This window comes from Sebastes fasciatus, chromosome 22 (assembly GCF_043250625.1).
Source record: "Sebastes fasciatus isolate fSebFas1 chromosome 22, fSebFas1.pri, whole genome shotgun sequence".
NCBI classification, from domain to species: Eukaryota; Metazoa; Chordata; class Actinopteri; order Perciformes; family Sebastidae; genus Sebastes; species Sebastes fasciatus.
In genome coordinates, this window is record NC_133816.1 from 7,827,679 (window position 1) to 7,853,033 (window position 25,355).

General features: G+C 39.6%; 1 long non-coding RNA gene across 1 annotated transcript in view; it reads left to right on the plus strand.

The window, feature by feature from the left end:
* The window catches only part of LOC141760537 (uncharacterized), a 103,497-nt gene that overhangs the window by 25,261 nt on the left and 52,881 nt on the right, over positions 1-25,355 (plus strand). The window contains exon 2 of the long non-coding RNA XR_012592390.1: positions 24,169-24,239. This is a non-coding gene — a long non-coding RNA (uncharacterized LOC141760537). The remainder of the gene's footprint in view (positions 1-24,168; positions 24,240-25,355) is intronic.

Sequence of the window (25,355 nt, forward strand, 5' to 3'; positions counted from 1 at the left end):
AATGCTGCATCAGCAGCCGTCGACGACGCTCATCATTCTAATCAGTTTCTCATTCGTTGGCAAAACAATCTCACCTTAGGGTCCATTTTGTAGCTGTTGTCGTGCTCTCAATCACATCACATTATCTTTATCAGCAGATTGAGTTGACTCAGCTGTAATGGAATTGCAGATCTTCACTCCTTTAGATATGGCATCTGTTTTAGCTTTAAAGGTGAGGTTCAAACTTTAATTTTTGACCCTTGGATCAATTTTGATTCATGCTCAGTTTCTTATTCAAGATGAGATCCACACTGCCGTCATTTTCAAAATTTTTAATTTGTATTTCTTATGAGGATTGACAACAAAGTCCTCAAATTAAACAATAAAAACATGTAATTTGTAATAGCGCTCACTATTGTTTTCTGATCTGACACCCTTGTTGGCAGGGCAACATCATTTGTCAGTAGTGTTGTCATGATACCAAAATTCTGACTTTGATACTACACCGTGCCTAAATATCTTAATACCGATACTGAAACAATACAGAAAATATGATAAAACATAGAACTTTAAATTATATTTTTATTAATTAAAAATGCTTAAATGTGCTCATTTACATTTCATCTGTATTCTTATTTCATTTCTTTCTTACAACTTCTCTATGTTTAAATATATTTTTATCTAACATGGAACAACTGTAATTTCCCCCGGGGATCAATAAGGCATTTCTGATTTTGATGTCGCTTATTAAACAGCGTTTAATGAAGCTTTTTTTAATGTAAAACAGCGCCCCTGCTGGCGCATTAGTTAAGTTAAGTTAACATTTAAGTCAGAGATAAATTCAGATAAAGTTCTGTGAGAAGTTGATGAGCGAAAAGCTGCTAAAATCAGGAAGACACTACAGTAACTGTAGAAAGCAGCAAAGTTGTAAGTGCCTGCTCCCGCGGGATCCCAGTCCTAATGGCGTCCTCTAAAGCAGAGCGCTGAACACACACACACGCGGCCCTGCAGTCGCACATCGACGTAACTCATGGCTCGTATTAAAACACTGTCATTCTTATAGTATCGATAGTAATAAAACAGGGTATCGTACCGTTTTTAACGGCAGGGTAACGCGATACCTTTCTAGTATCGGTATACCATGCAACACGTCTTGTCAGTGCCTGCCACTGCCGTTACAAATTACTAATTGTGGGTGAAGCAAACCAGTGTTGAATGTATAGGAAAAAGTCCAACTTTTTGTTGACTCGTCCGTCCGCCCTGACCGCCCCTCTGTGGCTCTTTAACAACATAAAATTACTTTTTGCACCCGACAGACAATGGTCATAATTCTTATGCCCGCTAAGAGCTTTGTCACTTTGTCACTGCTGTTTTTCCTGGCTCGACTGTCTCAAAAGATTATGAGATCTTTGATTTATTAATATTCCCCGACACGGTGAAAGAGATCTAATTATCTGTTGTTGCACAGCAAAAATGAAACTTCCTGCATAGCTTTTGATGAGCCAGGTAGATATGACTTTTTATTGGAAATAATTATATTCATTAAGCACACTTTTGTGATCATTTTAGAAATTCAATTTTCATAAAGTACATGTTTACTTGTCTTACCATTTGTCTTCTCCAGACTAGATAAGGATAACAATACAGAGTAAGACGTTGTTCTTTTACTGTACCATGATAATGAGAGTGGATGCTCACTTTCTGTTCACCCTTTTAAAGCCGTTCCCATGGGCCACTGGGGAAGGAGAAAAAAAAAAAGTTTTGACAAAATCAAATTTGATACAAATTGCATTTGCTCCCAAGGAGGAGACATTGAAACCTTTTCGCAAGAATAAGCTGACAGTGATTTCATTTGTCTAAGTAGATAAATCATACATATTGAACTTGTCTCTCACGGCGTGTCACTGCTCAGACCTGATTTAATTTGCCACTTTCTGCTGGAGCAAGAAGCCAGGCTTAAACATAGAAACTCTGAAGGTTACACCATTTCAGCATTTTAATTAGTTGCACAGTTTCCCCCCATCCTTCAACCAGATGAGTTAGAGCCCACTGCAATTTCTTTTTTCTCCATTGAGTTTTTTGTTTTCAGACGTCTTTGAATTATCCCCAAAAATGGCAATACGTCTTTCAAAACACAACATATGCTCGTCATTGACCTTTTGCGAGTTTGGACATCTGTGGTGTCTTTTGTGCATCTACTGCTCCACTATAAAGGCATTGCATAAAATCAAATGAGAGAATTCAAATAGCGCCCTAACAACTGCTCCGTAAATTGGGCGGGGTTGGAGGGTTCAAGTGTACCTGATGTGAGATCAATTGTATTGGAGTGCGGCGGTAACACTTACGATGCTCTTTGCAAAAGGGGTGGGGGCGGCGGGTGCCATGTCTGACAAGAGGACAGAGGCAGTCACAGGAAAAAAGCGGTGATGAAAGACAAACCATTTGTGCCCACGACTGAATACTGAAAGCTATATTTTACGGCTGCTATTCTACCAAATTGCTTTTGTGCGTTGGGGTGGCTTTTTAAATAATGCAATCGGTTAAAAGCTCTCTGTAAAGGCTATGCTTGTATGGCGTGGGAAGCTGGAATGGAATTGAGTGCATTTTTAGGGGAGAGGGTTATAATTTATGCACCATTGAAATATGGCCACTTTGTGCTTTTCTTTGCCACTTTGATTCAACAGGGTTCAACATGTACACAATCTGTTTGAAGATGAGTTCAGAGACCCTTTGGTCCGATGTCTTTAATAACAGTCATTCACACGAGTCTGGACTGTTTTGATAGCCGGGTTTTTAAGAGTGTTATGATATGATGATGGCAACATGTGGCCTTTGCTTTATTTTTTGCCTTTACAAGCAAATTATTAAAACTCACACTACTGGTGGAGCACCATTACTAACACAACAGTGTTTTTGTATAGTGGTGTAATACTGAGCAGCATGCATCTCTTTTCACCTCTGCCTTCTCCTCTGATGTAATTAAAAGCTGTAAGTGGCGGTTGTTAGCATGGTCACGCATTCGCCAGGGAGGCGTAGCTTGTTGACCCGCCCCACCACCACCACCCCCGCTGCTGATTTCTCATTGGCAAAACACATGGGTCACCCTCTGGACTCTGGACAATGGCTGACAAAATGATGGATCAGTTCTTCCATATTGGCTTGTTGATCTATAGTCACCCCCCCCTCCCTTTGCCCCCGCCAACAGAGTAGATATTGGCATTTGCCACTCAGGCGGCTGTGCCCCCGAGTCCCGTAACTGCTGATTAGTCAAATGAGTCCCGGACTGCGGAATAATTAATGTTTAACATTGGGGCCTTTGCTCTGTGGATGATCGAATGGCACCGAGGTGAGAGCGGCGGTGGAGATTGGACAGCAGGGGCTCGGCACCCTGCGAGGAGGGAGGCTGCAGACTGATCAATGTTAATGTTAGCCCGGGTTAACCTTAGCTTGCCTGTGAGCTGCTGCGCGGTGAGGCCGAGGGAGGGATCGGTGTCTGACATTGGACTTAGTATTTAATTGTCTCTTAATTCGTTTGTTTATTGCTTGTTGAATCAAGGGGCTCATACTGCAGCAGGAAGGGAGAGGGGGCCACATGTGTGTTTGTCTTTCATGATGACTCTCAAATGTCACCAAGAGTTTTTGCTTTTAGACGTTTTGCTGTGACAGCTGCACTGCTCTGTGGATGACAATATCGGCCCGTGGGTCTGTTGGTCAGTCGGTCCACCGTTTTGGTCCAGACTGAAATATCTCAACAACTACTGGACTGATTTCCATGTCATTTTTACAGACATTCATGTTCTTCAAAGGATGAATCCTCATGTCTTTGGTGATCCCCGGGCTTTTTCCTCTAGTGCCACCAGGAAGTTTTAAATTTGTGGTTCAGAGTGACATTTCTCTTTAGCTGTTTGATGGATTATCATGTAATTTGATGCAGACATTCACGGTCGTAGAGATTACACAAACAACAACAAATGTGATGGAGAGATGCAAAACACCCTCGGTGGGGCTCGATCAGGGCACTCCAATGCATACCTTAATCGATTTTAAAAAGAGAATAAATTATTAAAAAGGATGATAAAGAGAGAGAGCGAGAGAAGAGAGAAAAAATGAAGAAGAGAAGATTACACACACTAACATCCATTTACATTCCAAAGACAAAGTTAAATGGAGTTAAGATTCACATTATATCATCAATAAAAACTCATCATTAGTAAGCAATTTACAGAGATAATCCATAAGAAAACGTTGGCGGAATAAAAACAACCTTTGAGAGCGTTCTTAAATTGTTCTGGTGCCAACTTTAAAATATTAGATGGCAGAGCGTTCCATATCACTGAACCTCGGTAAATTAAACCAAATTGTAAAAAGATGTTTGACACAGTAGGTTTGAGTTTGTGAACTTGGGTGACCCCCTTAACTTTTCATGTAGCGGACATCATCAAGTCCAAAATTTAAATTGGTCCAATACCTTTATTTGTTCAACAGTTTGGTTTTCTTTACAACAAGACTCGTGTACTTGTTTGGTTTTAGTCCATCACATCTAATGCATTATATTATATTGAATAATGTATGAATAATGTTCAATTAAGCAAACTTGCCAAAAGGTTTTGGACTGTTGGTAGGCAAAACAAGACATTTGGGCAATGGGGAAATTATGATGGCGTTTTGTTTTGACATTTCATAGACCATTAATTTCTTATTCCAAAATATATTGAATGACACAATTTTGTGCCAGGCAAAAGCATGTATTAGTGCTGTTATTGCTTTAGGCATGTCGATTGTACCTCATGTAGTCTCTAATAACTGCAATGTAAATGCATCCGCGTGAATATGCTAACACTCAGAGCTAGCTCAGTCAGGAGACCGGTGTTTTGTAAGTTACGCTGGTGATATTTGTGACGTGTTTTCCGTACTGATGTGACGTTGTTTCTGTGCTTATTGTACTTAGTTTACGCACTTATTTTAAGGCCAACCATGATGTTTTTTTCTAAACCTAAGTGGTTTTGTTGCTTAAACCTAAGTGAGTGGTTTTGTCGCCCCCTGCTGGTACTGCACCTTATATAATATTCACACCTCGGCGAGGCAAAATGTGACACTGATGCGCTATCCTCTGGTGGACAGGCGGGTCTATTACTCGGGTATTACACTGATCAACCCAATTAGAATGTTGGGTTGATCAGTTTTATACCCATAATGCATGCAGAATGTTTTACTAATCAAAGCTGGCTGATTCCGTACACAACTTGTAAACTTTTACCAGAGTAACATTAATGTGGTCCCTTCCATTTGAGACATTACTGATGATGAATCACTTCTCTATTTCCAGGATTATAGAAGAGAACAAATAAACACAATAATCTAAACATGATAAAAAAAAAGAATCAAAACTCAACCCTGCTTATATTGTAAACAGCGGATCTGAAAGCCCCTCTGAATGACTTGCAGGTATGTTTGAATTGGATGTACTATTTTTCATTTTGAAGTAATGAAATATTTAAGGGGCAGACAGAAGTCTATGCGACATGCTTGACCTTCAAAGCAGAAAGTGTGCCCTGTTATTACAGTATTTATGTGGCTGTCCCCACCCGCGCAAGCAGGGATATAAAAATATTTAATTACTCAATTAACTGAGGTGGAATATAACCCTGTCGGAAAAAAGGTGAGGGAACAGGGCACACGTGACCAAATTCAACAATGGCGAAAGCCATGGAGGAACGGTGCAAATGAGAATACGCTTTTTGTGTTATAATGCTATTTTATAAAGTTAATTTACATGAGATGAGGCAAGATGAGGTGACATTAAAAAACGGTTAGATTTCAGTCATCATCCTGAGACAGTTCCACATGGAGATGACACCTCTGAATGACATTGATGGAGGAATAATGGTGGGCTCGGTGGATGGATACCAATGGATCCCTAAACGGTTGAGAGTGCTGTATTGTTTTCAGTTTGTAAAAAAAAAAAAGAAGCTCTGTGCACTGAGAGCATATTCTCTCATTAGCTCTGTCACTGCGTTTCACCCGTGATGTTATGGATTTATGGGGGGAAGAGAACATTCATATCCCAGATGGGGGCTCTAATGTGGCCAGATTCAGTTCATTATCGATTGTTCCTCTTTTAACTGCACCAAAAGTGTTCAAAGGAGTGATGAGAAAGGGATTACCGTCAGCAGGTTGGAATAAAACTTTCATAGGAGCAGTTTGCTATTCCTTAATGCTCGAAGCTACTTTGAAAGTAAAATTCCCCGAATTTACATTTCATGCTGCTCCACTAAACGGTCTGAAACTGCCCAGTCCAGTGGGTAAGAGTTTGACTGAGAACTCCAGAGATGGAGGATATTTTTTTGATGAAATAGTATACATGTTTTTATGTTATAGACAGTGCAGTTGCATCCTAGATCAAATGGAAATAATTGCACACAATGCATTCTTAGTTAAAGTGATGTTAATATACTACTATACTATATCTGTTTTTATTTTTTTGTTTTTAATTAATCAAATGCCACATTTTAATCAGGCAGCTTCAAAGTTTCCCTCTGTATTTACTTTTGAGATGTGAGGTCATACACTGGATTACTAAGTACAATTTATGTTGTATTTGACAGTACGTGTGTCAAGTAATGACGGAGAATACAAAGGCAGAAGAAAATAAATAACAAAAACTTTATTATAATCTGCAATTCTACCGGGGAACTCATTAGAATCAAAGCTGACAAAAGTCGCGCATTTCCCTTAGAAAATGAACACTTTTTTCCCCCCGTCTTCAGCAGACATTGATTAATCATCTCTTGAGGAGCTTGAAGGTCCATTCATAAAAAAAAAGGAGGCTCCGTTCCACAGACTTTATGGGAGAGATTAATCATGTTTTGATTTGTTAAAAGACTGCTGACTTGAAGTTGTCATAGAAACCCATTGGATCTTTTTTGCAGTTAACAGTTTTCTGCAGACAAATTCACCCACAAAATCTTTCCTTTATTTTTACCTTGAGTTTTGATAATACTGCACAGGAAGAAAACATAAGGACTCAAAGTACCATGAATACTTTGGTACCTTTTATGCTGCCGTGTTCATTATACCTCTCGATTTGTAAGTATTGGACATAGGAAAAACAAGATACTGATGCCATTCACAGAGTCTTACCAGTAGTGGCTAAAAACAATATTTGGCCTAATAGTGGCACTATAGGAGCTTGAAAGATACCATGGAAAGATTGACATTAGTTTTAGATAAGGATGCACCGATACCCGATACCAGTATCGGGTATCGATACTGGTACCCTCACTTTCATTGCGCTACAGGGTTTTGCTTGCACCCTCTGACTCGTGCGTGTGTCAGACTCCTTGGTCCGTGTTTCAAGATGGGTCGGGTGGGTTGCAGACATCACTGAAGACCCCTGGCGCCCTTTACTTGGGCTGAGCCCCGCCCTGGAGGCATCGGTGCATCCCTAGTTTTAGATATCTTTGGTACAAAGTTTGGACAAACCTCAGGTTAAAACCTGATCAAGATTATGAATGTGCTACTCTAGGTAGTTTCATTAGTGTATAATCACCTGAAATCACCTGAAATCACCTGAAAATAGGAATCGTTGTGTTTTCGTTACCTTAGAATGAGCCGTTTATATCTACATACGGAGCGGGTCCTCTTTATGGAGCCGGTCGCCATGTTTCTACAGTAGCCCATAGCGGACAAACCAAACATTGGCTCCAGTGAGGGCCATTTACGTTTTTGCGTCGGCCAGCGTAGTTCTCCTATACGCTTGGCACACGGGAGACGTTTCAGTTGGTTGCAATCTGCAGACTCACCCCTAGATGCCGGTAAATCTACACACTGCACCTTTAAAGATCATCGTAACTTAAGTGGAAATTTTAGCACTGGACGAAAAGTCGCCAAACTTGTGATTAATCCTCTAGGGCCCATGAATATCCATACCAAATTTCATTGATATTCATAGGCGCTAGGGCTAGAAGGTATTCGAAGCTTCGCGGTGCTGCGCAGCTGCAGGTTGACATGTATTTCTGTCTGTCTGTCTCCATCTCTCCCGTTTCAGTACCTGGGACAGCGCCGCTGCCGCACCATTGTACACACGTGTACCTCTAGACACAACAAACAGCAATAACCGTCTGAGAATAACTAATAATAATCAATGTTGAATATAAATGATGAATAATGTTGTGGGATTATGCCTTATTTCATGGGCTTTTTTGGGGATTTATACTTTATTATTACATACTTGTATAAAACAAAACAAAATAACAAAGCATTCAAATAGTGACATTGCAATGCTAATCAAGTCCTAAAGGTACCAACCAGCCACCCCAGCAGGGTGAGCACACCCCCCTCCCTCCCTCCTGCATCATGTAACCCTGGGCTTTGTAAGGGATGTCTGAAATGACATTTCATGTATCAAACCACGGAGCGTGAAATCCCAAGGATATCCCATGACAGAGGCATGATCGGGAATAGATTAACACCGTCACCCCTCACATCCCAGTAGAGCCTAGCACATATAAGTCCTAAACTCATATTAGGATGTAAAGCCAACATCGTGCATATTGATAGACTTCCTGGAGTGTCGCCCATTCATCTTCACCTTGTCACTCTTGTCCAGTCAACAGGAATGACATGCAGTCGTCGACATATTCTGACCTTTTTGAGCATAACAAGCAATAAAATATTCTACGTACAATACAATAATAATATGTAATGGTAAATATCAGCGAGTAATGGCACTCTTGTCCAGTCAACAAGAATGACATGCAGTCGTCGACATATATTCTGACCTTTTTTGAGCATAACACGCATAACATATTCTACATAAAATACAATAACAATATGTAATGGTAAATATCAGCGAGTAATGGCACTGATAATCATAGTTAGAAGAGCTAGGAGCAAACCAAAGGGAGATTTTGTGTGCATCACACAGTATCCTAGCTGGTAGATTTCGAAGGCAGTCTTCCCCTAGCCAATTTGTTTGGGAGGACTAATGCCAGACAGCTGCGCAATTACACCTCAGCACAAAGCTAAGCCAATCTACTATAGACAGTAATGGCTCGCATTGATATGCCTGTGTCTGTCTGAACAGTACCCACACACTGAATTGTCAACATAATGTCACACTCACATCTCAGGTTGAGCGGTGGAGCAGCGTCTTTTCTTTTTCTTTTTTTTTCTTTCTCCAGCGCTTGTTACTTGATAATGAAAGCGAGATGATGGCAGCGAAATGCACCCATATTAATCTCTCAGCATTTTCTACCATGACAGCACAATTTTCAGTGCCTCCTCGAAACGATCAGCCGCCTCAGTGTATATGTCTCTCAGAGCAGATGCAGACTACGCTCGCATCTCCCAGATCCAATTTGAATATAATGTTTAAGGTCTGTCATTGTGAAAAGGAGAAAGAGAGAGAGGGGGAGAGAGTCTGACATGAAACAAACTTTGGAAAACATTTAACATTTCTGGATTTTTCTTTAACGTTATAATGTACAATGTTGGTTACTTTTGCTAAAGATGCTTTCAATACATTGCCCAAATGTGTGTGACCATGGATATAAGCACACACCAACAGGGAAATGGCTGATTTTTACCGGTTCATACAAAAAAAACAAGCAATTTCCTGGTCTGTTCTGATTACTTGCAGCTTTGTTATTTGTCAACACAATTGAATGCAGTCCAAAATACTGCTGCTCTCTTGCTGCAATGTTCATCTCTTCATTTTTTAGATTGCGGACGTTCTTCAGATTGAATTCTTAAGAGCTCGATGGGTGAGGTGGCTGTATCTTTTTTTTGCACTGAAGTAAACACAATTATAAACTCATGCATTTGCTATTCCTTCTAAGTAGAGTACCACACATCATGTCCAGAGTGCTAAAGCAAGTTTAATGCCAATTTCATGTTATAAGTCTGGTCTCACGATAACACTACAAGAGGGCAAAAGCTAGCGCTGCAGCCATCGATTATTTTAGTAATTGAGTATTCTTCCAATTATTCCATAGATTAATTGAGTAATCGGATAAAAAATATTTTTGCTTTATTAAGGAGCAATGGTAAATACATAAAAGAGAAATAATATGGAACAAATAGTTGTTTTTCTTTTTCGAAAATTTGTATTTCTTAAATTGCATACAATAATATGATCTATCAAAACTAAACCCATTTAGTGCATTTAAGTGCCATATTACATTCTGGGTTTCAAGGCTCCAGTCTAACTTTTTTCACCACTGTCCCGAAAAATAATTTAAACTCTCCAAAATTCTAAATGTTATTGTTTGACCTTGTTAATGTCATATAAAGTGGTGATTGGCATAAAAACACACAATTCCAATTTTTAGGAAATAAATGATTGAATAAATGATTGGCATTAGTAGTTTTAATTATCTATTATAAGATGCTTAGAGCTAGTGTTGAAGGTCATAATTCCTTCTTTAATATCTATTTTATATTGCTGTGAAAACAACTCCTTCACACAACTGCATTTATAAAAGTTTTTCGCCAAAAACAAAATTTTACAAGATTGCATTTGAACACATCATAATAACGTTATAATTTACCTTTGCCCAAAAGCATTTTTTACTGAACAGAGCTTGAACGCATCATAATATAACTCAATAGAACCTCCGTTAACGTTAGCTGTTAGCTAATGGCGCCGTTGCATAAGCATTGCACCCACCCTCCGGTTCCCCCTCAGATTAACACTGTTAGCTCTGACAGCAGTGTTGTAGTTGTTTTCATTGTTTGCGCTGTTAGCACCATTAGCTACGAGCCACCAGCTCAGCCGTCGCCATGTTTAGAGCCGTGTGGAGGCAATAGAAATGCTCTCAATCTCGCATTTGGCACTTTAATATAAGAATATTGATTAGTGCAGCTTCAATGATGTAAACTTAGATTAAGTTTGTTTGCTCTATATTCATGATATTTCAGATTATTACTCTAGAGGATGTGGCAGTAGACATTATAAAATGCATTAAAATTGTTACCAGGTGGTTTATTGTCATGCAGTGTCGCAGACTTTTACTATAATGCAACACAAACCATCATTATAGCAGCTAGTGAGATACAGTAAGTGGCTTGCAAGCACACAAGGAAGTTTGTGTGCTTTCTGAGGTAGTTTGCTATTATTGTTACAGCTTTTTTTCCCCCACATTTGCTTGCCTGCTTGCTGTGGATTCATTTCTCCTCCAATTGTTGCCTTTGTGACAAGTGTTGAATGGGGTGAATGCAGAATTTTCCAATGCAAGCAAAACTAATTACAGAAAGCTTCCTCCCTACATACGTAGGTAGCTGAATGCACCACAGAAAGAACTGTTTGACAGGCACGAAACCAATTATGTAACACTACACAGCAAACACATGCAACCAGTTGTGAGAATACAAAATTTACCAATACGCACGATAATGGTATGTTAGTATGCAAACAGTTTAGGGGAGTACAAATCAATAAATATCATGTAGAAATGGACATAACACAACTCTGGATTTTTCCTCTTTCAAATTCTGGCAAATTGACAAGTAGGGAAAATTCTTTGTGGCACTTTTTGAACGTTTGTCCTAGCAGTCTAACTCGACATTGGATTTCTATAAACTGGAAACGACTGAGGCCTTATTCAAAGCCGACCTTTCTCTTTGACATCGAAAATAGCAACAGGCTAAGGAGGCACTTTACAGCTTTGTGAGTGACAGGGATGCCGTGTATAGAGTAATAGCCGGCCGCCGCGGTGTCTCCTTGAAAGGCAACACGTAAGTAGCGGCAGCGGAATGGTAATGCCTTTCTGTTTGCTTCTTCTGTCTCCTACCTCCAAGTTTTCAAAGAATCAATAGGACTAAGCCATTTTGGACTAACAGCCTCTCAAATAATGCTGCTTGGCTCTGGTGTGCACATACACACCGAGGTTCTGTGATTGGCTTTCTGTCTTACTCACAGGCGTAGGAAAAAAATGGGATGAGACTGCAGATATAAGAGGAAGGCAAGGGGAAGCAACAACAATAAAGCTGCTGCGGTTCTGACTTTGGGTAAAGACTGGACTGTGATATTTCCCATAAAGGTTGTCTGCCTTTCTCTGTTATCTCCTCTTCCTTTCGCTCAGTCTCTTATTCGCACTTTAGCGTTCTCTCCCTCTCCCACACCCTATTTCCCGGGACCATTTTCTGACAGGAAACATTACCGCCATTACAGATCACTAGATACTGTTCGCTAGATGTCAAAAGAATCAGATTGATCACATGGCACGACAGAAGTGTTGCACTGTCAAAGTGGCAGAAAATAATAGGGTGCTTGCCGGGCCTGACAGATAACTTGGAGGCAGCCATACAATAGGCAAGCAACATGGCTGAGCTCAACAATGGGACAAGCGGGAAATGGCTTTGCATTTCAGCCGTCCTCTCATTTCAGCTGACATCCCAGATAGCATATGTCACACTGTAGAAAAATATCTATGCAAGGGATATGGTGAATCACAGCTGCTGCAGGCAGCCAGCGAACTCCTATTACAGCCCAACCTGCAAAATGTGCAGATATAAGAAAAAACTCAATGGTTATTTTTGGTTGTTTCCAATACTAGACGATTTCCTGATTTATGCTCAATTAGCTTTTAATTAGAAATCAATCTCATTTGTATGAAAACATCAATCCTCGTTCAAAATAAGCAATTTATCCGCAATTACAAAACCCATTAAAGCATAATTAGACTTTCACACTAAAAATCGCATCAAGATAAAACAGAGCATTTCTCAGGGTATATCTTCAATGCAGAGTGGAATCTCTCCAGTGAAGGAGGCACACTGGTAAAACTTCATTAGAGCTGAAATGATTAGTCGATTAATTGATTAGTCGATTGACAGATTATTATACAGATACAGACAGATATTATCGGCAACAATGTTGGAGATTAATCCTTTAGGTTATTTTTAGGGATGGCAATGTTGATTGGGCGGTCCACCACTACGGTCCTGGTGGAAAAATTAACAAGGCAGAACGACCACACTTGGGGAAATCAATCATTTTTACTAGATATAAATAATATATGCATATATTTGATTCAGATACCAATACAGTTGAAAGCCTTGACTATTCAAATGCCCAGATATATGCAGGAACGTGTCTCATTTAGTTTGTATAAAGTCAATGTATCCTCATGCAAGGATTTATATATCTTCCGGAAAGTTATTCCAAATTTTTCGTGCGTTCTCCTACGAATGTCTAGCAACATGTGTCAGTTTACACTCATTATATGCATACAGTCTTTTAAAAAAAAACTTCCGTCTTCACAGGAAACAACTTGGTTGGGTTTAGGCAACAAAACAATTTGGTTAGGTTTAGGAAAAGATTGTGGTTTGGGTTAAAATAACTCTTTAAGTGTCGTAAGTACAGAAGTTACGTGACAAATAAATCAACGTTGACTTCTGGTTTCACATGGGACACAAACAGTGGCCTCCTGGGCTCTTTGTACTTCCTGGTTCACGATTACGTGGATTAAATTGATGCATTGATTTCATGGCATTTATACAAATTACAGTGCTTACAGTTTCTTAGGGAAATAGTTACTGTCCTCCCCCTCTTAAATGCAACAGACTTATTTACCATTTTTGAGCTTCGGGGACAAAGGACCTACTGCTGAATATCTTTGGGTTTTGGAGTGACGGTCGGACAAAATAAGCATTTTGGAGAAGCCAATTTGTGCTTAGAGAAATTGTGTTGGGCATTTGTGACATTTTGTAGACCAAATGATTAATGGAGAAAGTAATGGGCAGATTAATCGATGATGAAAATATTCTTCAGTTGCAGCCCTACACGTATTTATTACTTTATAGATGATTGTCTGAAGTTTGCCACATAAGATGATTTACAACATGACCAATTGTGAGGACAACATTGCATAAACAGTTGCCAAACCAAGTGGAAAAATAAAGAAAACAATTCGTCGCTTGTAAAAAGTAATGACCATTGATTTCCGTTGCAAGTCTGATTGTGAAATGAATGAACCGATTGTGAAATGCTCCATGCGGTGAGCACAGTCAATTCAGCGCAGGGTATGAGATTGATCCTACTGTACATTCCATCTTCTGTATGTCTCAGCCATCACATCCCGCCTATAAAGCTCATTGTGCTGTGCATTTGTAGCCGCAGCAGCAGTATGTCCTGCAGTAAAACCCACAGGCTTCTCCTCCCTGTGTGGGCGTTGGCGTTTCCCCCCCCCCCCCCCCCCCCCCCCACCCCCCCCCCCCCCACCCCCCCCACCCCACCTCCTGTCATAAAGAACACACTGCTAGCGCCGTTTAACCTTGAGCTGTTGCGACTCGGGCACATATCACCTTTGCAGCCCCCTTGGCTACTGATATCCATCAAAATGTCCGTCACCGTTTTAGGATGAATCAGCAGTTTTGGGGGATTGATTGAATTTTATCTTGATTTCATAAAACATTTAGACAAACCAATTAAAGAGGTGGCTGACTGCAGCCACCAGCACTTAATCCATCATGCTGTCAAGGGGATAAAATCAGATTGACACTAATGTAGTCGATATGTTGGTGCATTTGCAATCTGGTACAATAAAGTGGAAGTTAATTAGAATAACCCGAGGAAAGAGTCACGATTGGTATGAAAGTGGCTGCACTTTTTGACAACAAGCTCGGGTTATTTTAAAGCGTGTCGGTGTAAATTTTTAACCGTGTTGGTTTGTCACACGCGACTTCGCTGTCCCCTTTGACTCCATTCATTTAATTCCCAATGTATTCCACCTCACAATGCAGCAAATCCATTGCAGGCCAATGGTATTATACTGCAGTGCGGTCCAAATATTATAATAAGATGGATGGCTACTGCACATTTTCCTGGAGGACTGGCTTTCTTGGTCTTGTCCACCAACTGCAGGTGAAATACAGCGTGGCCATTAACATGCAGTGGCTCTCCTCGGAGTTAACGGCGTGCTCCCACAGAACTCCTTCTCCCTTTGTTTTAAGGCGGGCTTCTTAATTACTAGCTGTCCCATTCAGGTTGTAAATGGCCCTTTATTGCCATTCTGTAATCAGAATAAATCCTCAAGCCTATTCACTGGCCTGATGCCCCTCCATTGATTTACAAATGACCCATGTATTATTAATCCAATGTTTTTCCCCCTTTTTACCTCATTATAAGCCCTATCTGCAAGTAAAGGGCACCTCACCACGGCGTTATCGCACATGACGGTGCTCCTGGAGAATTCTCTCCGAGGTCTGTTTTTCGATATGATACTGTGTTGTGTTGATAACAAAAGAACAGGCAAAAGGAGTGTGGCGATACCGACGCTTCTCCCTACAGTTAATATGGAGCATATCGCCTTTATCTGCAATGTTCCTTTGTGCATTTTTCTCCTTTTCTTTAATCTTTGTCTTTGTAGAAAAAGACAAAAGTACACGGTGACACGGAAAAGCTGTATAAAATGTACTTAGGCAGGAAATTAAAGTTTATAGCCATCTGTGGCGGCACCAGGATGTGAAAGCAAACAAACAAAAAGAGACTTCAGCTGCTTTGATGAATGATGTTGGACCTAAAAGCTTGATGTAGTGTAATCTTCTAAGATATATTGTTATGACAAGACCGTTTGATAATGGCTATACATCTTCATGCCAAACAATAGTCCTTTAGTCACTATCTACTGGCATGTATATGTCAGGTGGAACACATTCAGCAATAGAAAGTAAACTTTTATAGTGTTTACTATGTTTAAAAAAATGTTCTAGAAATTCAAAATATGTCAATGCTACATGAAACCGAAAAAGACACTTGATATGCCAAGAACATGGAGGAAAAAGCAATATAACACAAGACGAGAACTAGTGCAATCCAAAGGGACTTGTCATTTGAAACTAAGCAAACATATCGCTGCAGCACAGCCCTCTCGGTAGCAGCTATCACCCGCTCTTAAATGAAACTGAAGATGCTTATCGTAGAGATGCACGTTTCCAGTTCCTCGAACCACTGAACCGGCCAAATGTGGGAATTAAATAAGACGTCTTTATTGACCCTTTAGTTTCACATTACAGCTTGAAATGAGATCATAGGAGTGATAGAAGCTCTGATCAATTCCTCGGTGGAGCACTGATATTAATAAAAGTCATGGACTTATTGATAAAGCCTTTGGCAGAGAATCACAGTAAATACAATTCATACAGTCAAGTTTTTGCCACAAAGCTTCCTATCAGCCTGTGCAACATGTTTGCAGAGCAACAAGCACTGACTCCACTTTCAAGTATTGTGCTTGTATTCAGATAGTTAACAGACTGAGGGTGTAACTTGGAAAGAAGTTTAATATTGGGAAGGTTACAGACCGGCAGGAGTTGCAATTTAAGTTACCTTTTAAAACCACCATTAGCTATCTTAGCTTGTTAGATTACAATAAGATTAATTAAGACAGTAAAAAATAGTATGATTATGAACTAAATTCAACCCCGTCTCCTACAAAATTACCTTCCTATTCATCGAAACTGCATTCTCAATTATGCTTCCAGGGAAACATATTTTCTCTCAGATTACGGTCACTGTTTTAAACACATAGTTAATGTTGTAAAATGAAAACAAAAAATGTGTCAAAACTACTTTGTTAGGTTTTAGTAAAAAACATCATGGTTTGGCTTAAATTGACAATTCTAAATGCAATAAATATATATAGATAAGTAAGTGAACATTGACTTTTAGTTTTGCATGGGACATACGTATCACAAACGTATTTGTGATACGTCAAAAGCAAACCATAGACTGTATATAAGAAGTGGACGTGGTCATCATGACGTCTCCCATTGGATTTTGGACTGCCGTTTGAAGCCTTGAGTTTGGCATTTTGGCCATCGCCATCTTGGTTTTTTGCAACCAGCAGTGACACTAGAGGGTGGAGCTAAGTACAACCGATTGCTGATTAAGACATTTTCAGGCGCCCAAAACGGTTATAATTAACTTTCATGAACTGAAAACACACTGTGAAAGGGTTGTAAGACGAAAACACGGACAACACCCAATGCCATTGTAGCAACCTGTTAATCACAAGGTAGCCACGCCTTAAATCGTACCCTTATTTATGGTCTATTATACTCTAAATGGGACTATAATTTACTAAATGAACATCATGCTGTATTGAAGAAGACTTGAAACTAGCGATTGAGACCATAAACTCATGTTTACAATGTTTACTGAGGTAATAAATCAAGTCAGAAGTAGGCTCATTTTCTCATGACTTTATACAATCAGACTTATTTTTGCAACCAGAGGAGTTGCCCCCTGCTGGCTATTAGAAAGAATGCAAGTTTAAGGCACCTGCGCATTGGCTTCACTTTTCAGAACTGAAGGTTGCACGCTGTGGCAGATAGGGTGCAACTTGGAAAGAAGTTTAATATTGGGAAGTTAACAGACCAGCAGGTGTTGCGGCACTGCTTAATATCATAGTTAAGTTAACTTTGAAAACCACCATTAGCTATTAGATAACAGTAAGAAGGTGGTGTAGGTCAATTTCAATTGAAGCTTTGCTAAATTAGAAGATCCTCCTCCGAGCTTCTGTCGAAAATTACCATGACAACACAAGGCCATTGTCTAATATGTTACATGGAGAATATAAATGCTAATAAAATAGGATTAAAACCGGACTTTAAGGGACATAAACGTTCACTTTTTCACCGTCTTCGACATAACCGGTGTCGCTCTACAGCCGTTTCACTGCACAAGAAATGTAAAGACACTGAATGCAGTCATCAATTCTAATCAACATGCTGCCTCAAGTCCATTGTGCTCACAGTTTCATCTCCTTCAATTACCACGGCAAATTGGCTTTGAAGCCTGAGTCAACTGAAGCAGTTAATTTTTAATCAGCATTATGAAAGTAGGTGCGGTAAGCATTGGTCACATTAGCTTATTATCTTTCATTATATTGTATTTGAAGGGGGGGGTAAACGTTTCTGTATTTAATATTACCTGCAGCAGATTTCTTCTTTAGGAGCCTATATGCATTTAAGAGGGGAAGTGTTTGTTAACATTGCACACCACGTCTTGGTGTTGTTCAAACAATGAATAACAAAGAGGGCTCAAGGAATTTTTTTTTCCGTACAGAGCGCAAAGAGAGCAAAGAGAGCGCTTTGCATATCCACAGTCTGTCAGAGAAATAAATAAATTAACCCAGCGCTTCTTCAAAAACAAACAGCTGTCAAAAAGTCACTCAGGGGCGCCTCTCACACACCTCTTTCCCCCCCGGAAATCAAATCCCAGCAAGGAGGATTCTTTTATTGTATTCCACTTTTTTATTGCTCCAGTCCTTTGTATGTTTCCATCTAAGAAACAAATCAAGCAAATAACATCCTAGGAGGTGTCTGTGTTTTAATGTGATGTCTCTCTGTGCCGGTGTCTCACCACAGAGTAATCCGTCTTTAGCCCAAGGATGTGCCTATGATCTCCGCTATGAGGGAGCCAAAGAGACTTAGCAATAAAAATGTCATTATTATCATGTAGTACCTCGCAGTAAATGCAAATAGCGTAAATGAAGGGGGGAGGGAGCGCTTTTGTAAACAAATGAAACAGTCAAAGATGAAAGCATACAAACGTTTCCTCCCTTGTTTTTCTGAATGGTGACGCAGGTTGATTTGCATGTCCCCTGCTTCTGAATGTACCGACTGTGTGACTGAAACAGGGAGAGTTCTAGCTGACTTTTGGTTGACTGTGGATTATGTGCACTTTGTTGATTCAGTGATAATCAAGACCTGCTGCTTTTGAATTCTCAAGCAGTTTCATAGAGCTAACATTTCTGAATTTGAAGACATACATTTTTACATATATAACATATTACATGTATGCATTGTTTAATGATTCAGCAGGAAAGGGTCATGAATCATTTTTGTAACGGTCAGTTGAATCAGTTCTTGAAATATAGTGCTGAGAAATGTGATCCTGCCAATAGGAGCATCAGATTAGAAAATATATACTGTAGGCTGCTGTGGACGGGAATGACCGATAATGTATTTTGTCATTTAGTTTGGAGGACTTTTTGGCCATCAACGTCATTTGTGTTTTTACAGCTATTAGCACTAAAACATGCTTCAATGTTAAATGTTGCTGTTGAGACTCTTCCAGAAACATGTTCAAGCTCAGGTGACCCTTAGCAACAGTAGGCATTATTACTCCTGTTCATCGGGAGCAAAGGAGGAAGTCATATTGTCAAAATGATATAAAAATGTCTATCCTATATATTTTTCTATCGCGTTTCTTTTTCCCTATAATTTCACTTAAAATTATTATGTTAATTTTGCTCTGAAGTTCTTAAAATGAGAAAATACTCTTAATACTTTTCATTTGTCGAGTATTTAATTCACACAGGAGTATACAAAAATAGGCTTTACAATGTTCATATATACTTTATTTATTGAATTACCATATATATACATATATACTGAATATTATCGAGATATGAAATGACCTATATTGTGAGAGAAGATTTTGGCCGTATCGCCCAGCCCTAGGAGGAAGTAGTGTGGCCTTGTTACAAAACGTCGGACTTTAATACGAGCGACTGATGCTTGTTTCCCATTTCCTACTAACAGTCAACAGTATTTTCTTTAAACTATGACTACAACAGGCTGTTCTCATACAACGTTCGTAGCTACACCTACGTAAATGAATGTTCTGTAATGTAATCGTGAACCAAGAAGTATAAAGAGTGATAAAAAAAAAAAAACGTAAGGAGGAGGCCGGGGTAGATGAGTGGTCAAAAAACAAGTTTTTATTTCTAATGTTACTTCCATACTTAAGTTATGCCAATGCCATAGTTATTTTAACCCAAACAGTTTTTCCTAAACCTAACCATGTAGTTTTGTTGCCTAAATTTAACCAAATTGTTTACCGTGAAGATGGAAGTTTATTTTGAAAAGACTGTATGCATGTAACGAGTGGAAATGAACATGTGTTGCTGGACATTTGTGGGAGAAAGCACGAAAAATGATTAATAACTTTTTTGTGAGATATCATATGAACCATTGTATGAGGACGACAATAATTCCCTAACCTCAAATGTGGTTATTGTGACGTAATTGAAAAAAAGAGTGGATTTAGTGTCAAGTGACTCGGCTCGACGGGTATAGACCACATACTGTGTTCACACAAACTAATGAGCTAAAATAGAAAAAGACAGAGCACGTCCTTTTATGTATTACTGGGTTTACAGAATTGTGCCAGATTACACATCTCTATTCAAATGTAATGCGTTTGTTCACTTTTACATAATCATATCCATTTTGTAAATGTGTTCATGTCTGAAAGGTCACAGACAGTCGACTACGTTGAGCTGCCTTGCAGTAAGGTGCTCTGTAAATATCTCAATCCAGTCTGACAACATCATTTTCATGTGACATCAAGATGACTGCTGGCTCCCGGCGCTTCACACCCCCACTTAATGATGTCACCTATCCATGTAAATCTGGGTTAAACCTCTGACACAAGGTGCACGATAACCTGCCTGTCTAGAAAAAAAAATAGGAATAATTATGAAACGTTGGATTAAATGTGCAGAGAGGTCAAACGGCAACTTGAAATCTAGTAAACCCAAGGCTATATCATTTTTAGCTACAGATTCATTCATTCCTTTATTTTTACATTTATTCATTCATGTCCTTGATCATTTTCAGAATCACAGCAGCAAGGAGAGGGGAGCCTTGAGAATCGAAGAAATCCTTACTGTAAAAAATAGATTTGGACATAATTCAGTTTTAGCTATTTCTATGGTTTGGTAAATATAGGGCAAATTAAAGGGATAAGTCACAGATTTAACATTATTTGGCAAGTATTTTCTTCCCCTCGAGGTTAAATAAAAGTGACAGAATACAGTTGCAGATGTTTAACCCCCGGGCAGATGGAAAGCATCGGGCCCTGGTGTCAACAAATGCACTTATTGTTCTGGGTGGCTGCAGGACCACCCGAGGCGTTGGTGCGTCCCCCGACGCTTCCCGTCAAGGGTTTAAGGGTAAATCACCGCTGAATTTAAGCAGGTGTTCTTCATCAGCTGTCAGAGAAGCGGAACACCTGCTTGGACATATGATTGGGGTGAGGTGAGAGGTGCAACACGCTGGAAAGTTTTGACGCCCACAGAGCAGGGCAGCAGCAGCTTTCTGTCCAGCGTGATTCAGCGTTGATTCACCATTTATAGCCGTTTGGCGGTGAGCAATGGGGTGGATGCTGTCTGTGTGTTTTATTTGATTATTTTAGCAGGATAGGACACATAACACAAGGATGCCAGCTTAAATATAAGTTGTAGGTTAAAGTACGTTCTATAGAGAAGGTCAGTGTGTTTTTATGTTAATATGAGCAGTGATTTGTAATTTGCTATTTCTGGGTGTTGCTAATTGAAAACGTAGGCTGTAACCCCGTAAATGATTCACTCTGAATGCTGCACCACAATAGAATATTATTAACTGAGAGTGATCCAATTTACCTCCATTCTCTTTAAATTCCCACACATTTTTTATATCTCTTAAAACCGACTCCCATTTGCAATTCAAATTGAGACTCAATGGGCTGCACAAGCTATTTCAAATCTCGAGATGAATATGAGCTAACCATCGTTCAAAAACGTTCAGTGACAAAAACTTGACCTCTATTGTATCTGCTGAGTTAATTTTTTGCCATGTTAATAGGAATGCTGTAATTACCAAATCCAATTCGGCGCACATTCACTGCCGTCTTCGTTCGGATTGAACTTCCATCCTTACCTTGAGATGAGGCTCAGCATGCAATGCAAAGCAATTCCCAAGTGTCACTCAGTCATGCTGTTTCCCTCGCTGTGTGCTCCGAGCGTCCCCAGAAATCTAGATTTCTGGGGACTGGTGGGCCGGTTGTAGAGGGAGGCATCTTGAATTATGGATTTCCACCCCCTATTTGTGCCTATTTCACGAGTTTAGGCAATCTAGAGGCCTGGTGCTGAAAGAAAGTTTGCATTTAATTTTTAGACACGAGTAGGTGGTAGGCAGCTGGGTTGGCAAGCACCCTCAGGGGTTTCACATCGTTTCACCTGGTATAACCACCCCTGCAGAGCAACAATGATTACCAGATCACCTATGATGCTTCAATGACAGCAGTGCATCAATCCAACTGCGTTTTCCAATGAAATTCAATGCTCTACACAGCGTTAATTATGTTGCTTGTGAAGCAGAGATGAGCATCACATTTTCTGCACCCTGTCTTTGCGTGAGAAATACAAAGTATGCCATGCAAATTGCTTATCATAAATGGCCAATTTGGATCATTCTTCGTTTAAAGGTACAGTGTGTGGCATTTTGGGAAATCTATTAGCAGAAATGTAATATAATATTCATGTCTGCTGCCTTTCTGCTGCTGCCAGCCCTTTCTTTCTACACAGTTTGCCTTTCATAATGGCCATTTCATTTCATTATAAATGTCAATTATATTTATTTTAGACAGAGAAAGGCTAAGAAAAGTGTGGTGATTTGTAAATAATAATAATAATCGACAATTAAAACCCCGTACTATTACATTCATGGAGCTCTGCAAGTCACTTAATGTTCTACAACACTGTCCTGCTAATATTTCAGAACAAAAGCCTTGTGTTAACAAATCAAGAAATTCTGTCCACAGAAAAAAACGCTTGAGGGCTTTTATTTTTAAATGAAAGCAGGAAGTGTTGATTTAAACCCCGTACTTTATTCATTCATGGAGCTCTGCAAGTCACTGCATGTTCCACAGCACTGTCCTGCACATATTTCATAATAAAAGCCTTGTGTTAACAAATGAAGGAATGCTGTCCACAGAAAAAGTTCTCTGACACACTTGTGAAACTGCGGTAACGCGAGCCGTTCTTAGGCGAACGGCGTTACCACAGTCTTGCACTCGGAGATGGATGCTCACGTAACCGCAGTCTTGAAAGGAAGGAGGGAGCGGGGGTATTCAGTTGGTTGCAATCTGCAACCACACCACTAGATACTGCCAAATCCTACACACTGTACCTTTAGAAAATATTATATATATATAATTTTATTCTATATGGACAGAGAATAAGTGGTCTCAGTGTGTTGGCTCTAGACTGGTGAAACTTACATAACCGCCTCTCAGGCCTGATGTTGGGCTCCATTCTCCCTCACTGTCACTGCCCTCAAGCTCACTCTCTTCATTATTAGTGGGAAATGACCTGAACCACTCAATAAGGTTCCTTTTTCCTCTTTAGACCATAAAATGTACCTGCGTCCACTATTGGCAGTAAGTATTAATACACAGTAAAACCTCATTTTACATCATGATAAATCCCCATCATTGAGCAAGGTATTGACTTAACAAGTATCCTTTTGAATTGTTTTTATAGTGCAATTCAAGCGAGCAGCATGAAAACAAACATATAACACAAAAGAACTAGACTCAAACTAACTGAAACAGTGGCAGCAACAATAACAGCAACAATGAGAATAAAAACAGGTATCCTACAGTAAGAGGTGACAAATGGAAAACCACTGTTTAGGAATGTATACATGTAGAAAATAAATGTCTTTTAACCATCGTCGATGCTTCTTTAAATATTCATGCCCATGCTTGTATTTTTTTCCAACAACTTAAATTGATTTAAGGGCATTAAATAGTTGAATTTATCTTTATCTCTCGCTCTGTGCACTGAAAGGGTGTTCCATCCCAAAATGCAACATTATACCCACTGAAGGTCCTCATTTGATTCATAAGGAAATTGTCACCAGACATTACAACATGTAAAAATGTTAATTCTTACAAATGGGAGGATGTGAGGGTCAATAAGACATACAGTTGTCTCATGCAACAATGTGCAGTAGAGAGTTAAGAGATAAAGTATACTGTAATTTAATAGATTAAGTTGCACCTTTTAATAAAACATATTTTTGCTATGCTAATTTTAAACTGGGAAAAAAAATAAAAATAAATAAAACTTTAAATAACTACCCTGTCTGGTATCCGCAAGCTGTCTGTTTTGAACCCAATTTTTGTTGAGGATTTTGCTAATTAAATCTTAAATGTCACGGTGGATAGTAACTCTGGTGTTGTGCTTGTTACCACTGCTGCTTGCTTTCCATCGGTTTAGTATTATGTCCTCTTGCAGCTAACAAAGCACTTGGCAATGGGAACTCATGCCCCTGCATACAGTATGTTGTGGCCTCTGAACTGACTTAAAGTGATATAGTAATAAATATTTGACTACTTTTATTTCTCTGTTCCAGCGGATCTCTCCGTTCTAATGGACAGCACATGCATGAACTATAACTACAGGAAGACGAAAGAAGTTAGAACGGTAGGACACAGTTTTCTTATAAGTGTTAATTGTTTATATAAATTAGATTCAGAAAGTGACAGCATGTTTATTTATATTGCAAATGTTGTTGAAATTCTGTACTCCATTCATATCGCCACTGGCTGGCAGTTACTGTTAACTGGTGTCTTGGCGCGACCTCGCAATGTGCGCGTACATGAGCTGGTTGCAGTATTTTTTCAATGTTATCTTACCTCCAGAATAATATGATTTTTTTTAAAAATGCCCGTTTTTACCCTTTAATTTCTCCAATACCGAGAGCAGAGCTTAATACTAAGGTCTTTAATAATTTATCGGGTTTTGTTTAATACAAGGTTTGGGTACCCATCCCTAGTTACAAATGGGTATGGGAAAAAATGTAATTTCCAGTGTTGTGAAATGGATAGGCAAAAAAAATCAATGGAGAAAATGTGAGAAAGAGAAAGTGCAGGGGAGGAAAATTCAAATAAAGTGAAAAAAGTTCTGGCACATCAATCGTCTCGGCCAGCTGTCGGAGGTGACATTTCATTAGTACACTTTGTCAATAGAGAAATCGTCTGCAGAGAGAGCGGTTGGGTGCGAGTAACAAGGACGGACAGAGACACATAGAGATAGAGGAAGCCTATGAAGATGAGGAAAAGAGCACAGTCCTTTTTCATTAGACCCATCCTGATTCCAGCCACTGGAAATAACAGACACTGTGGCTAAAGGCGTGATGAGAGAGAAGGTGGGTGTGCCCCTTCCATTTTAAGTCTCTATCAATCATCCACCCTTCGCTTTTTACCCCCTGCCGACGTGGCACCGCCGGCCCACGTGTCTTTCCGCCTGTTCGGGGTCCAAGAAAGTTGTTGTTCATCCTTTCCTTCACCAGCCAAGTGGCAGATACATTTGAAGGAAAATCACCGGGCATAACGACTCCTGCCATTTCCCATAACGTCCTCATCCATCAATTAAGAGGTTTCCAGTAAGTGGGAGATGGATATGGCAGAATAAGGCCAGGCTTTTTCATGACTATAGCACAAGGGGAGTTAAGGGCCCCACGGTTACCCCTGTGTAGGCCCATAATCACAGCAATGGCTGCGGGCAGTTTGAAGCAAGAGGGGCACTGTCGATCACAAA